The sequence below is a fragment of the Varanus komodoensis genome, unplaced genomic scaffold (genome assembly GCF_004798865.1).
Source record: "Varanus komodoensis strain SLA01 unplaced genomic scaffold, ASM479886v1 scaffold26, whole genome shotgun sequence".
In the NCBI taxonomy this organism is placed as follows: domain Eukaryota; kingdom Metazoa; phylum Chordata; class Lepidosauria; order Squamata; family Varanidae; genus Varanus; species Varanus komodoensis.
In genome coordinates this window covers 12,420,852-12,434,379 of record NW_025335684.1, presented here as the reverse complement: position 1 = coordinate 12,434,379, position 13,528 = coordinate 12,420,852, and the positions used below count along the sequence as shown (strand labels likewise).

Genomic DNA, 13,528 nt, shown 5'->3' with positions numbered 1-13,528 from the left:
TCACACCATCCCTCTCAGAGGGCCGCCCAGTTCACCTTGAATGTCTCTAGTGTGGGGGAGCCCACGGCCTCTCCGGGCAGCTGGTTCCACTGTCGTATTGCTCTGGCAATGAGGAAGCTTTTCCTGATGTCCAGCCTGAATCTGGGTCGCTGCAGCTTCAATTGCTTATTCCACGTCCTACACTCTAGCATCAGCAAGAAGAGATCCTGACCTTCCTCTTTCTGACAGCCTTTGAGGTACTTACAGAGGGATAACGTGTCCCCCCTCAGCCTTCTCCTCTCAAGGCTGAACATGCGCAGTTCCCTCAGTCTCTCCTCATAGGGCAGTGTTTCCAAACCCTGGATCATTTTTGCTGCCCTCCTCTGGGCCCTTTCCAGTTTGGTGTCTGAACATTCCTTTGACACTCGTATGTGGAATAATCACCCCATCATTGGCCTGTCCCACCTGAAGTTGCAACCATTATCGGAATGGCATGGGATCATGAAACAGGTAGGCATGAATCTCAAGGTCACATGTGCACCAAGAGTGACTGCAGACGACCACCTGCCAAGCCAGAACTTACCATGGTTGGGGTCGATCCACCTGCCCGTGGCCCTCCACGTGCCATCAGGACAGATCATGCAATTGTGTCACGCCCCTGCGCCCTGCATGTGTGCCGTGGAGGTGCTGCGACTTTGCTTAGCGCACGGGCTCCTCGCAACTCGTTCCTCGCAGCTTTGTATGCTGACATTCTGAAAAATCAACTTCAGGGCTCAGTCTGCATTTACCCAGGGTAGTAGCACATACTCCTGTTCTATATTGTGTTTTTAACTCCTCTCCTCTCCTCTCCTCTCCTCTCCTCTCCTCTCCTCTCCTCTCCTCTCCTCTCCTGAGAGTCAGGTGAAGAGTAGGATGGAACCCTTCACAAGCCAACCAAGAAGGGGGATCTTATTCTGCCCTTCCAGCAACCCTGCTAAGTAGGTTGCAGGGGCAATCTTACTCCCTTCCAGAACCGACTGGGTGGGGGCATAGGATTTTTGGAGTGCCACCTCCAAGCTTCTGCACTCTCAGCGCTTGGACTGCAAAGGCTGAGCTTGTGCATCTCTCACTGCCAGTGCAGAGGGAGCCACGCCAGCTGCTTGCCTGCAACGGGGCCTCGGAGAGGGCAGCAAGGGGCTCGACAGGGAGTGGAGATGGGAGCAAGCTGAGGCCACGGGTTTCGCCAGTTCCGCGGGTGCTGCAGCCCCAGTCCTATATCCGGGTGGCCAAGAAAAGCTTTCTAGATCGAATGCACAGCACAGTGCGGGTGGAGACTGCCACCAGCACACCTCGTTCCACACACAGGATGCGCCGAAGCTTTTAAGCTCAAAGTCTCATGTGCAGCGCATGCGTGGGGTGAAGGGGGGGAACAGAGGGTTATGCTCTGAGCTAAGCTATGGTTGCAATTTTCCCAAGACTGTCCAGCAAGTGTTGTGGCTGGGCTAACAATTGAACCTAGAAACTGTGTTCATAGTTCTGCCATTCCACCACACCCTCAGACCATCTTTTCTGTCCTGTCTTTCAGCAAGTTTCTAGTCCTTAAGACTGTGAGGACTAGATCTGCATGTAGACTGTGTTTGGTGAAACATGAAAAATCAGAACGAGACACACACACACAAACACACAGATGAAAGTGCTGTTAACTGACTGTCCATTACTTGAGGTTTCAGTGTCCTGGGTAGATCTTTGCTACAGTCCGTGATTATTGGAACAGATAGAAATAGAGATATTTCTATCTCTGTTTATACCTACACAAATACAAACAGATAAAAACATCTGTATCTCCATTAGAATGGTTTGTACAGGCCACTGAGGCAGAACATCAGAGCTGATGTTGATGTGCGCAGCCCTGATTTTAACAAACCTCTCCCTGGAGTGCAGGCATGAGTTGCCCGTGGAGACCTACCAGGGAGGGCTCAAATTTCTTTGCACGTGTTCGGAGAGGCCTGCTCACATTCTGGCATCACCTTTTTCCCAGGGTTGGCCGCACCTGCTTTGTAGTGTAAAAGTCCGTTTTCTAGGAAGGGGCTTTCGAGCCCTCCCTCCTGGAACATGAACTCATTGGCCTCGGTGCATGCCAGGCGCCCGCACAGCAGCAAAGCCAAGTGTGCCACGGAGGGTTTCCTCTCTCCTGATGCATTTTCTCCATGGCTGATGCTTTCCAGCCCAGGCGTAAGCCAAGCCAGCCCTCGCTGTCTCAGCGCTGGAAGGCCTGGCTCTGTCGGAGCACCAGAAGGTTCCAGAAGGTGCTGGCATCGCACTGAAGCGTTAGGTGCTTTTTCCTGTTTGATCTGACTCTTTTGCAATGAGGGTGTTGGGTAATTTGAAGCTATAGCTTTGCTGATATATTAATTGACATTTTCCTGCATTTCAGAATTCCTGGCAGAGAAGGAGGAGGGGGCAGCACCAAGTTTTTCTCTTTCTTTCAATGAAGTGATAAAGGCTTCCTGGAGATTCAGACAGCCATAATTTCTCACTTTGTTCCCCCACCCTGGAACTGCTGATATCCACTTTCAGTATCTCATGGCTGGAGGGCAAATAAAACATCTGTTGGTGCATGTTCTTGGCCTCAGTTCTTCACATATTTATAGTTGGCTCCATTATCTCCAAAGTCCCTCTGAAGTAAGAATTTGATCCAGGAGGGGGGTGCTTTTACCAGTGACAAGTAGAAAGGATCTGAAGTCCCGAATGAAGTTGTTGTTGTTGCTGCTGCCGCTGTTGTTGTGTGCTGTCAAGTCATCTCTGACTTACACTGACCCTAAAGCTTTCCAAGATGTTCTGTCCTTCACTGCCCTGATTAGCTGTCGTAAATTCAAGGCGGTGGCTTTTTTTTACGGAGTCAATACATCTCTTTTGAATGAACTAAATGGGTCATTGGACATTAATGAGGGAAACCACCATTTTTGTTTGAATGATCTGCTTAAGGTGAACTGCTGTTTCGTTTTGTTTTTGGGTGATGTGGTCTTAGAAATGCCCACCATCCACTGCCAAGTTGAAGAATGCATCAAGCTGCTCTAAATACAGTCAGATCACAGGTCAGTTTAGCTCATCTTGTCAACAATGACTGGCAGCAACTATCTCTGCATGCAGAAGATCCCAGTTTCAGTTCCCAGGATCTCCAAGTAGGGCCCGAAACCCTGGAGAGTCGCTGTGGGTCAGTGCTGGCAGTACGTGGATTTATGGTCTAACTTGGTATAAGGCAGCTTCCCCATCTTCCTATAAGCATAGAGAACTGAGTTATACCAGGTTATACAACTGTCCATCAAGACCAATATAGCCTACTCTGACAAGCAGCCACTCTTCACAGTCTCAGGCAAATTCTCTGTTTCCTCATCTAACACTTGACTCTTTTAAGACTGGAGATGCCAGGGACTAAGACTGGCACTGCCTGGATGCAACGCATGTGCTCTTTCGTTGAGCTACAATTCTTCCCCAAGTATCCACACGGAATGGTCCTTGGGCTCAGTTCTCCAGCACTAGGACATGGTTCTGAAGGTATTTCTAGGGGCATGATCTAAGGAAAGGCAAGTTGGGAAGCTTGGAAGGAGATTAGGAAGGTGACTACCCAGAGAAGGGCCTTCTCCGTTGTGGCACCCGAATTGTGGAATTCGCTCCCCAGAGAGGTTCACCTGGTGCCATCACTTTATTCTTTTCAGCACCAGGCCAAAACCTTTTTATTTTCCCAATGTTTGAAGACCTGACTGTTTTAATTGGGCTTCACCGGAAGTGATGATCGTGAGAGGCTTGCAAACTTCACTAAGCAAACTTTTCATTCAGCTGAACTTTGTTTTACACGACTTGGATATGACACACACAAACACACACTCACGGCAATGCCTCTTAATCCTGTAAGATGCAGTCCTAAGTCCTCACATTGCTGTCTCCGTGGTAGGCATCCCTGCTGCAGAGCGGTTCATGTATTCCTCTCGTCAGTAATCGCCATCTCCCCTGCAGCAACTGCACAGTTGGCTCTTGGAAAAAGGAGTCATGAGCAAATTAAGGGAAGAAGCAAAAAGAACCTCACGTTAATGTGATGACTGAAGCTGCTGGTTACCCAACAACTGTAGCTGTGTTGTTTATTTCCTTTTCTCCAAGGGCAGGACTATACAGTCATTAAGACCAAATCTCCCTTCTCTGCCTGCAGCTGCCACTGTTCTAATATCTCCGGGTCCTCGGGCAGATTAGGGCTTTCTGCTTGTTGAGTTGCTACCCCTGGAATTATGAAGTAATCCAGAAAATGTGATACTATGAATCTGTACACCAGGAACAAATGACAGACAAAGAGCCAAGATTGGAGGGGGGAGCGCAATGGCACGCTGCGTGTTTGTCTCTGTGATCACTGCTTCACCCGGGAAATCTAGGGAGGACTGAAGAGAGGAACAGTCATTTAGATCTTTACCTCTTTTTCAGAGATTTGGGATATAAATTAAACTGCTTGTTAAAAAAAAAAAAAAAAAAAAAGACAGAGATGCTTTTGACCAGTGTCTGGGTGCTGGTTCAGCATTGCCAGTTCTGGGAATGTGGGGTAGGGAACATAACCATTCCAGCACTTGAAGTTAAGAAGTGAGGGTTAGTAGAGGCCGCACTGGTAGCTAATGTAGACTGGGACGTGGGTGATCCGGGTTCAAATCCCTGCACAGGTCATGCTCCGGGCTGCTTTCTGGGTACACAGAGATGTATTGAAGGGGTGAGTTGGTTTTGCAAATGCATCCTCTGCATATTGAGACACATTCTCTTGGCATTGGAACAGGAGTGGGCAACTTGAGGGTCTCCAGATGTTCCGGCCTACAGCTGCCAGAGACCAGCATGGGCCAGGGAGGCTGAGAGTTGTCATCCAGCAACAAATAGAAGGCTCTCCACTCCTGATACATGCACTAACTTCTCTTGCCCAGTTAACAGACTTTCAAAACTTCTTTGATCAGAAAAGAAGGTTGACTGGAGTATGCTGTGAGCTCATCAGCTCTCTGGAAAGGGTGTTAGTTCCAGACTTCATATAAAATAGCCATTTTCCCCCTTTGGTGGTGGCGTGGTTGTTGTGGGTAAGCCCATGGGATTATAGCTTCCATGCAAGGCATTCGCAGAGCTGCTTTTCCTCTGCAGGTTGCTGACTAGTGAAGAGAGTTCCCTTGACCATGTGCTGAATTTCTTTCCTGTTGCACTAAGAAACCACAATCAGTCTTTATGTATCTGTAACAAGGGAATAGCTTCTAGATCAGTGGGTGCAGTTTGCAAGGAAGTTTGATACAGGAATCTCTCATTTGACTTGATCAATTGCTTTTGTGGCCCGTTCTAGTAGTGTGAATCAGCAGCACTTGAATTCAGTGAGGCTCTCCAAAGTCCGTGCTGAAGCATCATACTGTGACTTCTCTTCTCTTCTCTTTCTTCCATGAACATTTCTGTGTACATTTCCCTAAATACATGCATAAATTACATGCATTTAAATGTGTGCATTTTTCCAATTGCTTAAAACATATTTGCACGCATTTTTCAAAAATACTATTTATTGATTTATTTTGAAACATTCATTTCCCATTTTATATAAAACCTGGAGCAGTTTTCAGCAAACCATGAAATAATCCATCATTATAAAAGTGCACAACATTAAAGCAATCTAATGGTTGGAAAAAAACCAGGGTGAACCAGTAAGATCTTAATAATTATTGAAAGCACATGATTATTGGTACCTGATTTATTGTACAGAGAAAGTCGGTCCAGAAATATTTCTGCTCATTTAGCCTGTAGATTCCACAGTGGATTGGCTTTTCCAGAAACACACGGAGTTTATGGATTTACAGGCTGGTTATTCACTACTGGGGGGCTTTGCACTAATCTGAACGAACCATTAGTACTAGTGCACATCAATTAATGTGCTCTTGTGCTAATGCGTGAACCTATCCATGCACTGTGCTCATCCTCAAAGGCTGTCTGCCAGATGCCTCCTCTGGGGGAGGCTTGGAAGGGGGCACCCAGGGAGAGGGCCTTCTCAGAGGCGGCTCCCACTTAAGGGAAGAACCAGCTTCTGAGCAAGGCCTTCCTTGTGTCAACAGTTTTCTCTTTTTGGCATCAGGTTTAAACCTTCAACCCCCAGGCATCTGCCTTAATACAATGAGTTTTTAAACAGGAAATAGAATTTTGTTTGGGTACGTCTGCCTGCCATCTGCTTATCTGTTTATAGCAAAATGGTCTTCCTGTTTTGCATAATACTGTATTTATAAAGTTTTAAATCTGTGTAAAACACCTCGTTTCAATTGGATGTTATAGAAGTGTAATAAGTGAAAGGAAACAAAATTCAGATTAGTGCTCAGGTAGATTAGCACAAATTCTGGTAGAAAAAGAATCTGATTTCATCACTAGGAGATGCTGGAAGAAAAGATGCTTGATAGTCTGTGAAACACAGAGGAAATGGATTTAACAAAATCTGTGGATCCTACCGATTGCCTAATGAATGTGCATAAGGAGAGATCGTATTTCAGGTAAGATGGTTCTAAGTTGCATTTGGTGTAGCTGTTCAAGTGTTGAACTTCGATTTTGGGCTGGTCAATAGCTCTCAGTCTAACCTACCCCACAGGGTTGCTGTGAAGATAAAACTGAAAGGAGAAGGAAAATTATGTGCCACTTTGAGTTCCTGGCAGGAAAAAATAGGCATATAAATAAATGCACATTTTTCAAAAGTGCACATTCTTCTATCACATTTATTTGTTCCAGGAATCACATCCAAACTGGAAACATGTTAAGACTTTGACCATAGATTGCATTTGGAAGTGCATTTGCTTTCAGGAGGTGTTAACTGGGTAAATTCTGCTCATAAATGAGCTAAAATGAAATGTTTATACATTCCTTCTCTCTAGTCATTGGGTCAGTGTCTGTTTCAAAGACAGGCAAATTATCCTTGTGAGTTTTACATGCTACAGAAAAGTCTGTGTACCCTTTGTACTAATGACAAAACTATTCTTTGCATGTCGATCCAAAATGGCACCAACCCTACACAAGAGGAGTATCAGTTGGCTTGGGGGAGTCCCGAGGTTTGTAAAATTATAAAAACCAAAACCAAAGAAACAAAAACCCACAAGAACAGTTTCTCAAAATTACCCCCTCTCCCTGCAATAGCCCAGTCAGGACAGAAAGTTGTCTGTTTCAGGAGTGCTCCAAAAGCGGGAGCAGAGGAGAATGGAATGGAGTATCTTGGAGGACGGCATGTCTGTCTTGGGTTTTGAGCAAGAGTATTGACTACACTGCAAATTAAGGATGTGGCCGGCTGGGAGAACCGGCAGGCCGTGGTCCCTCGTTCATTCATTCATTACATTCCTTTAATTTCTATATCTTCTTACCCCACAACTCCCTCCTGGCTTACCTGGCATAACCGCCAGCAAAAGCATGTGGAGAGTAGAGTACATATTTGGAAAAAGAAAGATTCATTTTCACATGTGATAGACTAATGCTGTCCAATTCACGTCTTTCCTTCCCAGAATAGGAATGAAACTGAAGAAGTCATCCAAAAATGTGGAAGGAATTTTATAAAATGAAGAAGCACAAATAGGATATGGAGAAGCCCAAATATGTCAGCATTCTTGGACAAAATGATTATTTAATATAGAAAGGGTATCATGTCTCTCAAAATGACACATCCTCACAAAAAATGGTGAAATGTTTCAGCGTGAAATATCAGTGCCAAATTTTCCCTTTCTATGTTTCTCCTATCCTTTATTTTGTGCCTCGCTGGAGAACTCCTGAATCAATCAAAGTTAATAATTCCCCATACACTTAAATTTATAAATAGATTTGGTCAAATTCATCCTTGCTACATAATTCGTCTTTTATCTGAAACAATTCTGTTGGTTCTAATCAACATCAGGGGAAAGACGATGGCCTTCCTTCCACAGGCCTCTCTCTCTGGGAATGACAGACTGGCCGTCCTCCGGCTGAATATGGCTCACAAACTGAGTGTTTGGTTTTTTCTGGCACCGGGTAAATTTCACATTGCTACAGTGCAAGGGCATTTCTAAGCACTTCCTGGCAATCAGAATAAGATGTAAATAAACATCAGATCTTCAAGATACCTGCTGCACTAGAATGCCCAGCATGAAACAGAGTCAAAAGAGCAGAATCAAAAGACCAGGGCATGAAAAGGCTCGGGCAGCAAAAGCTTCTGCTGTATCTGGTGCTGAAAGTCAAATTCGGCACTGCCAGGCATGCCTCTTTGGGGATGGTGCTCCAGAGCCCGACTCTCACAACCGAGTAAGACCTTTCTTTGGACTCACCTCCAAAGATGAGGGTGGAGGACAGGCTTGAAATCGGTCCTGTGAGCATGATTTCAGTATCTGGATAGCTTCATGCAGGAGAAAAAGGGATACCTGGGCTCTAAGGTAAGGGTAAGCCCCTGCACATCTTGGTGGCTCCCCCGGCTCTGGAATTCTCTGTTGAGGGAGGCTGTGTGGGGTTGACCCCTTTTCTGTTGTCCATCCTCTGACAGGCACAAATGTCTGATTCAAATCTAACACTCAATTACGTTCTGTGCCATATAAATAGCACACTGCCATAGGCCTGTTTTATTTCTGAATTGATTGGTACTGTTTACTCATAGTATAGTTCTGTTTTTAACCGAGTTTCAATTTCTTTATTTTGATGTCATGTTTTAGATAAGTGGTTGCTTTTAATCTGAATGTTATCCATCCATCAGAAACGGAGGGGTATCAAGCACCGCTGTTTCAGAGCAGGCGGGGGGGGGGCGCTGTGGGCCTTCCTGCCATCAGACTCCCGTGGCGAGGCCAGTCCTGCACTCAGCATCTCCAGTCTCCCGTTCTTCGCCATGGCGATCGATCCTGTAGCGAAGAGGGAGCATCTAAGCTCAAGTGCCTCCTGGTGCCAACTGGGTGTTGGCACAGTGGTGCAGCCGGGGTATTTGGCTTGGCGCTGGGGCCCAATTCTAGGACCGGGGGGCACTCAGATGACCCCACAGAGAGCAGCAGGTGATCAGAGGAGCAGAAGCAAGGCCCGTTTTGTGTAGTTAGGATGGTACTGAGTTTAAAGTATAAAACTGCACATGCTCAGCATATAGTGGTTGGTTTGTTTGAGAGGAAGAGCAAACAGCACTGCTGTTACTGATCTCTGATGATATTTATTTATTTATTGGATTTATATCCCACCATTTTTCTTCCAAGGGACTTAGGGAGGCTCCTCCTGCTCTTCATCCTGTCCCCACAACAACAACCCTGTGAGGTAGGCTGGGCTGAGAGCCTGTGACTGCCCCGAAGATACCCAGGTGGCTCCATGGCTGCGAGGGGACCAGAACCCAGATCCCCTGTGTGCCAGTCCCGCGCTCATAACCACTACACCACACTGCCTCTCAATACGCCACATCCTACCAAATGCTGAGGAGAGCCACAAGTGTGGGGAATTCATCTCTGTGTTCTGCTTGTACAGTTTCCAGAGATGTCCGAATAGCCACTGTTGGAAGCAGGTACTAGGGCTGCTGAAGAACCTTAAACCTTCTTCAGTAGAGGTCTTGGTTTACTCTCTTTGCACAGGCCTGACGGACGCCCCACGGGCACTGACGAAGTGGCGTGTGCTCAGAGGACAGAATCCGGAATAGCTGGGAGGTAAAAGAACCTTGTTTTGATTCCTTTTGACTTAAACTTGCCTCTTTTTTTGAACATCTGAATGTGAAGATTGAACATGAATGCAAGCCACCTTTTGGGACAGGTCTTCCGAAAATTGCATCTTCTGAAACTTGTGTTTGCACTTGAAAAATCCACACTTCGCCTCCCCTCTCAGAAAGAGGCCTTGCATGCATGCTTTCTGATGCATTTTTGAGCTTGCGTTGAAAAAATGTGTCCTGCTTTTCTAGCCCAGTGTCACAAAAAGGAGATTGGAGTTGTGTCCTCCATTTCTGCAACGGTCAGAACAACAATGGATTGGCATGGAAGCCGATTTCAGGAGATCCCTCCTGGCAGTTAGAGCTGTTTGGCTGCGGAAGAGATGGCCTAAGTGGTGGCAGACTGTCTCAGTGGAAGCCTTTAAAGCGAGGCAGCCATCCGTCAAGAATGCTGTGGTTATGTCTGTGCTGGGCATTTAGGGCTGGACTAAATGACCTCTTAGATGCCCTCCAGCTCTAAAATTCTTTAATATCAATGGCAGAGGCTGAAAAAGATGTGCCCTGCAGCACCTTTTAAAAGAAATAAACTAGCGAATGAGGACAATCCTCCTGTTTTGGTGATGGCGGGGGGGGGGGGATAATAAACAATGTGGGTGCCTGGGGAGCCTTTCCGTCCTTTGTGTCAGACTTCATCCTCACTTCTCCCCACCATCCACGAACAGCAAGAAACAAAGAAGAGGAAGGGCCAAATCAGTGTGACTAGTGAAGGATGGAAAGTGAAGAAGGAAGGAAGGAAGGAAGGAAGGAAGGAAGGAAGGAAGGAAGGAAGGAAAAGGGAGTTGCTTTGTTGCTTTGCAAGAAAGTGGAAGGAAACCTCTGCAGTAGGAGGTTCCCATCCTGGCTTTGGGTGGGTATGATGGAGGACCCTGGGTGAGGAGGGCTGGTATAAGTTCCTACCATCTGAACAGCAACAGTGTCCCTGATTTTCGTTTCATCTTCTCCCCCACTCTTTTTTCTTGTAAAGAAAGAACCTCGCCTACTTCCAGTGTCTCATGGCACAAAAGCTTCATTTCCAGAGCAGTTTCCGCTCTTCCAGGCCTGTGGTCCTCCCCACTGTGAGGCTGCGCAAACTGGGAGCAGCTGCCAAAGGCAGCCAGCCTGCTCTGCGGCCACGCAGCAAGCTGGGAGTGGCCAGTCTCTCGGGCCAAGCAGAGTAGCCACGGCCCCGAGGCCCCTTCAGGACCTGTGACAGGTCAGGCACCTGTTGGGGCCCCGCACCCCAGCCCAGCCCACCGAGAAGAGCCCCCTGCCCTTGCCCTCCCTCTTCACCTGCACCACTGGCGTGCTCACCTGCCTCTTGCTCAGGTGCGGAAGAGGGTGGTGGTGGAGGGGGCAGCCAGAGCACCCCTGCCCGCCCCCTGCCCACAGGCTCTCTGCTGGCAAGGAAGAGGATGAGCTGGTGGCAACAGCAGCGAGAAGGGGGACTCACTGACAGAGGGCCCCCCCAAAACCTGGACCTGGCTTTGCTAAGTTAAGAAAGGATGGCCTGAGAAGGGTTGCAGCAGGCTCCTGGTGAGCTTTTGCTCTCTGGTCTACTGTGGAAGAAGGAAGGAAGGAGATTTTGCATCACAGGAGAGGAGGCTGGGGATTGCGATCCAGCCCAGGAAGATCCTTGTCACTCTGCAAAACGGGAACAGCCAAGCGACCGGCATCTCAGCCTCCTCTCAAAACGAGTGCCTGCAGCAGCGCCCAGCGGTGGAGTTCGCATTTCTGCCCGTCTTCTCTCCAGCGCCCTGTTGCAATTAACCCTTTTGCTGCTCACCACAGTGGCTCCACGCGGAACACACAAGTTTAGCTGGAAACGGAGGCCGAGATGGGTTTGTGAGCAGACGCCTGTATAAAGGCTCCTTCCTATATCAGGCCTACAATCCAGAGCGCTGCTCACATTGGATTCCACAACTTTCTAGTAAGAGCAAACTTTTTTAAAAAGGGCAGAGGACGTATTCTTCTCATTCCTCCACCACTCCCAGGAAAGTAGCAATATGTCTCCTTGATCCTTTGGACCTTTTGGTTATAGCTTTACTTTTACAATAAATCCACATGCCACCATTCAGCTCAAAAAGCACCTGAAGGAGACTCACCATCAATTTCATGTTTATGGTGGAGCTCCTGATATCGGGATGCTAAAAGAGTGGAAGGAGCCAGGGCTTGCGCTTCCTTGGGAAGCAAATGTGGGGAGGAAAGAGGGAGAAGGATCCTCACGGAGAACAGAGAAGTCCTGCTGGATCAGCCCAAGGCCCACCTAGTCCAGCATCCTGATCACACAGCGGCTGACTACCCACCCACAGGAAAACCACAAGCAGGATGTGAGTGCATTGATTCCCTCCCGCTGTTTACAGTTGAAGCCCAGATGCATCTAACCCTGTGACTCCCCTGGTTTTAGCTCCATAAGGCTTTTAAAAATCAGTAGCAAAGTAAAAAGATGGGAGCAGAGATTTGGACACACTTCGGGCTCCCTGCAGCGCAAACACCGCATGGTGCACCATGCAGACGACCAGGGTGGTTTTGTAGGAAAATTCCTGCATCCTTGGAGGAGTCAAGTGGAGTTTGGGGATTAAAAAGGCATCTAGTCTTTTAAAGAGCAGTGCAATGGGATGATTCTCCAGCTCCTGAAACTCTATCAGGGCAAGAGCTAAATGCAAAGAGAATGCCTGTAGTCTCTCTCTTTCCCCACCCCTCTGTCTCTCCTCGCTGTCTCTCCCTTTCCCATTCTCACATTCTGATAGCTGGGCTATTACACAGACACCCAACACATAATTTAACATTACTGGAAGTTAAATCATGCAAATTAAAAATTGCTGCCATACCAGATGGTAGCAGATGTAATTGATTTTTCGTAGCGAGAGAAATACACACAAGCAAGATTTCCTCGCTTTGGCTGCCTCCCAGGGGCTGTACCTGCCAACAGAGGATATGGCTCCACACTGCAGTGCTGTTACCAGGCACTGGGCTTCGTTGAAGAAAAGAGCCCAGCAGAGCTTCTTCTGTGGTCAGAAACTAGGCCGGGGCTTGTCTTCAGGGGGTGCATGTTGCTGTGTAAGTGCCTTGAAGCATGTTCAGAGGGCTCTGAGTCGTGCCACCACAAAGAGCCCCCCCCCCAAACATCTGGAATTGGAGGAGGAGGGTCTCTTCCAGTTGTGAATGGGGACTTGACTCCCAGACATACGCAAGCCTTGCCCTTTTTCCCTTCCCCTTTTGCAGAAGAAATCAATCTGGTTTTCCCGGATCCCTGTCCTTCCTGGCTCCTGGAGGACTGGAAGGGCAATCCAGCCAATGATACAACATACGATCTGCAATATCATATGTAAGACGATTTTAAAACGTATCTTTTTTTTTTTTTTTTTGCACAATTCCAGAAGGTTGGCCAGATCAGTATGCTAAACTGAAAGTACAGAAGCAGTGCAGGTTCCGCGCAGAATGTCCCCGACCTGCACTGCATGGCGATCCGGCTGCGCCGGCTGCGCTTCCTCCTCTGTACCGCCCCCACGCCGCGCACACGCCCAGCTGCCCACTGAGGACACCCTTTCGATGAAGCCTTTGACGAAGAGGTTTCCAATCCTCGTGCTCCGCGCCCGATCCATCTGCTAGGCACACCGAATTCCGCTCCATTTTATTTTAAGAACTTGCCCTCTCCCCTTCCTTTTTCTTTCCTCCCCTCCGCCCCTTTCCGTCCCCTTTCGCCCCGCAGAGGAGCGGAGGCTCTTCCCGTCCCCGTCCCCGCGCCGCACGCCACAGGTCGCGGCCACCTGGCCGGGGAGCCAAGCAACGACGCCCATCCTCCGCAGCGCGGCCGGCGGGGCGCCGAGGAGCCAGCGAGGAGCCGCCGGCCCCCGTCCCGCGGCCGCGCGCGCCACCGGC

The 13,528-nt window shown here is 48.1% G+C and overlaps 1 protein-coding gene across 1 annotated transcript in view; it reads left to right on the top strand.

Annotated features, from left to right (window-relative positions):
• Positions 1-13,528, top strand: part of LOC123025177 (ankyrin repeat and fibronectin type-III domain-containing protein 1-like) — a 146,265-nt gene that overhangs the window by 132,152 nt on the left and 585 nt on the right. The window lies entirely within an intron of this gene.